Source organism: Trichechus manatus, unplaced genomic scaffold (genome assembly GCF_000243295.1).
Source record: "Trichechus manatus latirostris isolate Lorelei unplaced genomic scaffold, TriManLat1.0 scaffold00074, whole genome shotgun sequence".
In the NCBI taxonomy this organism is placed as follows: Eukaryota; Metazoa; Chordata; class Mammalia; order Sirenia; family Trichechidae; genus Trichechus; species Trichechus manatus.
The window spans coordinates 976,942-981,151 of NW_004444010.1; the positions used below are offsets into that span (position 1 = coordinate 976,942).

At 40.8% G+C, this 4,210-nt stretch overlaps 1 protein-coding gene across 1 annotated transcript in view; it reads right to left on the reverse strand.

Annotated features, from left to right (window-relative positions):
- HCN1 (hyperpolarization activated cyclic nucleotide gated potassium channel 1) overlaps nucleotides 1–4,210 on the reverse strand; it is a 515,164-nt gene that overhangs the window by 337,818 nt on the left and 173,136 nt on the right. The window lies entirely within an intron of this gene.

The window sequence follows — 4,210 nt, forward strand, 5'->3', positions numbered from 1 at the left end:
ATAAAAATGTCACTTAAAAAAATTACAGTACTTGTATATATAATCTTATTTTATCCTTTAAATAAAACCACACGTTTTGAATATTGTCGTTAGGTGGCATAGAGTCGATTCCAATTCATAGCGACCCTACGTACAACAGAACAAAAACTGCCTGGTCCTGGGCCATCCTCACAATTTTTGCTATGTTTGAGGCCATTGTGTCAACCACTGCACAAATCCATCTCATTGAGGGCCTTCCTATTTTTCACTGACCCTCTACCAAACATGATGTCCTTCTCTAGGGACTGGTCTCTCCTGTTAAGATATCCAAAGCGCATGAGACAAAGTCTTCCCATTTTCACATCTAAGGAAAATTCTGGCAGTACTTCTTCCAAGATAGATTTGTTCCTTATTCTGGTAGCCCGTGATATATTCAATATTCTTCACCAACATGTTAATTCAAAGGCATCAATTCTTCTTCAGTCTTCCTTATTTATTGTCCAGCTTTCACAATCACATGAGGGCAATTGAAAATACCATGGCTTGAGTCAGACGCACCTTAATCCTCAAAGTGACATCTTTGCTTTTTGACACTTTAAAGAACTCTTTTGCAGCAGATACGCCCAATGCAATGCTTCATTTGATTTCTTGACTGCTGCTTCCATGGGTGTTGATTGTGGATCCAAGTAAAATGAAATTCTTGACAACTTCAATCTTTTCTCCGTTTACCACAATGTTGCTTATTGGTCCAGTTGTGAAGGTTTTTGTTTCCTTTATGTTGAGATACGATCCATATTAAAGGCTGTAGTCTTTGATCTTCATCAATAAGTGCTTCAAGGCCTCTTTGCTTCCAGCAAGGAGCCCTGGTGGTGCAGTGGTTAAATGCTCGGATATAAACTGAAAGGCCAGCAGTTCAAACCCACCAGCCACTCTGCCTAAGATGTGGCAGTCTGCTTCCTTAAAGATTACAGCCTTGGAAGCCCTATGGGGCAGTTCTACCCCATCCTATATGGTCACTATGAGTGGCAATTGACTCAATGGCAATGGATTTTTTGTTTTGGGTTTCTGCTTTCAGCAAGCAAGTTTGTGTCATCTGCATATTGTAGGTTGTTAGTCTTCCTTTAATCGTGATGCCACACTCTTCTTCATATAGTCCAGCTTCTTGAAATATCTGCTCAGCATACACATTGAATAAGTATGGTGAAAGGATAGAACACTGACACATACATTTCCTGACTTTAAACCATGCAGTAACCCCTTGCTCTCTTTGCATGACTGCCTCTTTGTCTGTATTCTGGAATACCTATTCTTCACAATGTTATCCATAATTTGTTATGAGCCACACAATCAAATGCTTTTGCATCCTCAATAAAACACAGATAAACATCTTTCTTATATTACCTGTTTTCAGCCATGACCCAAGTAACATTAACAGTGATATAGTGGAGGGCAAAATGGCACTCTAGGAAGAAGAACCATGCTGTCCTTCCACAGCAAAGATCCGAGAAACTAAGCCAAACAGAGGAAACAGCTATCTTGAATCCCTAAAACATCAAATGAAGAGATAAAGAACTCAGCCAAGCACCAAATGGAGTGAGAAAACTGACAGAGAACGGAGAGTGAGGAGAGACTTATGCAGAGGTCCCCTATCAGCTAACGCAGCGTGGATCCGCCATCTTGCACTCCTATCAGAGACCAGCAAATAGGGGGTACGAGAAAGCAGATTCAAGGAGCTTCCAGCGGGAGCCAAAACAACCAGTAATTTGCGATATACACTTTCTCACCCCCCACACTTCTTCATCCCCACTCGGCCTCCTCTGCTTCCCGGGGCACAGTGTCTTGTCCGGGAAGCACCGGCTGCTTGGATTCAACCTGCCCGCACTGGCTGGCTCTCTGAGTACCATTTGTTGGCTGTTGTTGTTGTTTTTTTTCCACTTCTTTTGATGTCCTCCTTACCTCTCACCACCTCCCCCTCCTTTTGCTGAAATACCTGGCTCCGTACGCCATCTTTGCTTCTTCCTGAGGGGATGCGGAGCTCCGTTCAAGTGTGGAACTGCTTCCAGGTCTGGGCTGTCATGCTCGTGGGATCCCAGGGCTTTTGTTCATTTGTTTGTTTTGAATTGTTTGTTTGTTTTCTTTTCCTTTTCTTGAGTTGGGAGCCCTTTCTGGCTGGGCAGTGCTGCACGGCATGAAACCTACCCCCTCTGCTTGCGCAGACGTGCAGAGGGATCCCTGAGCGCATTTCTTTCCTCATGGTTTTTTTCTTTTCCCTGTTTTTTGGGGGGCTTTTCTTGTTTTGTTTTGTTTTTTATTTCTTTTGTTTTCTTTTCCCTCTTTTTTCCTTTTTGTCTTTCTTCATTATTCAGTTTCACATCTCTCTATTCCTTCCTTCTCTTTCTGTTCCATGAATACCTGGTGCTGAATACCACTATACCTTCTAGCCAGGCTGTACTGCAACACCTGAGAACAACTTCCCCAGACCTCATAGCAGCGTCAGTAAGATCCCTGGGAGCTTTGCTGTTCTTTTTCCTTTCTGATTTTTTATTCATTCTTTTCTTTTCTTTTTTTAATTTTTCTTCTTCTTCCCCTTATTGTTTTTTCTCCAGTTCACAGTCTCTCATCTCTCCATTCAAATGGCAAGCTCACCTAGCACTCTTTTTTGTTTGTTTGTATGTTTTTGGCTCCTGTTCCTCTCTCCTCTCTCCTATATCCATCTTAGCTACACACATAATAATATACCCTCTACATCCTGCCTACCTGCACAGTGCACTTAACATCACACCACCAAGTAGCACAGGCACAGCATACTGGAACCTGCCCTGCACCTATTACCGACCAGCCCTGGTGGCTGTAGTAAGTGCCACAAACAACTTGTCCCAGTAACTCCTTTTCAGCTAAACCTGACCAGCTGTAACATATCTGAGCAACTGACCTTGCCAATTGGAGAAGGAGGAGAAAAGTATACTGCCCACAGATGAGCAAACAACAAAGAACACACAGCCTGCCTGCTCAGACATAGCCAAATTTAAATAAAGGATGAAACAAACAAATCTACAATCAATAAATGAGAAAAATAACTACTAAATGCCCCAAAGACAGCAGACAATATCAAAACATTTACAAAAACAGGACAAGATGGTTACAGCAGGCATCCAAAATAAAACACCACATGACTTTCCATAGGAAGAAAAGGCACTAGAACTACTGATAGGGAACTCAGATCTCTAATACTCAGAATTATCCAAGAGTTGAAGCAAAAAGCAGACAAAAATGAGGAAAAAATAGACATATTCATGGAAGAGACAGAAAAATTCCTGGAAAATACAGACAAAAAATTGGAAGAATTCAGGAACAAAATGCCAAAATAAATTCACAATTAGAAATTATACAAAAACAACAATTAGAAATCCAAAAGATAAACAATAAGATTTCAGAAATAGATGATGTCATAGAAGAGCTGAGGAGCAGATCTGAACGGTGAAAGACAGGATTAGTGGAATTGAAGACAAACACTTGGATACAACTCTGTTGGAGGAAAACTAAGAAAAATAATAGAGAAAAATGAAGACACACACTGAGAGTTATGTGGGATACAATCAAAAGCAAAAATCTGGGTGTGATTGGAGTTCCAGAACAGGGGCAGAAAACAGAAAATACAGAGAGGATCACTGAAGAACTGCTGACAGAAAACTTCCCCAAAATCATGAAAGAGGAAAAGCTGGCCATCCAAGAAGCTCAATGAACTCCATATACGATAGACCACAAAAGAAAATCACCAAGGCATATCATAATCACACTCGCCAAAACCAAAGATGAACAAAGAATCCTGAAAGCAGCTCGTGAAAAACAAGAAGTCAAACACAGAGGAGAAACAATAAGACTAAGCTCAGATTATACAGCAGAAACCATGCAAGCAAGAAGGCAATGGGATGACATATATAAAACCTTGAAAGAAAAAAATTGCCAGCCAAGAATGATATATCCTGAAAAACTCTCGTTCAAATATGATGGTGAAATTAGGACATTTCCACATAAACAGAAATTAAGGAACTATGTAAAAACCAAACCAAACTTACAAGAATTATTAAAGGGAGTTCTTCGATCTGAGAACAAACAAATTCAGCTCACGGGCAGAATTTAGGATGCAGGACCATACCAGCCAGATACCAATCTAGGAAATGAACTCTCAAGGACTACCCAAAACCAAAAGAAATACAACAGGGAATCAGAG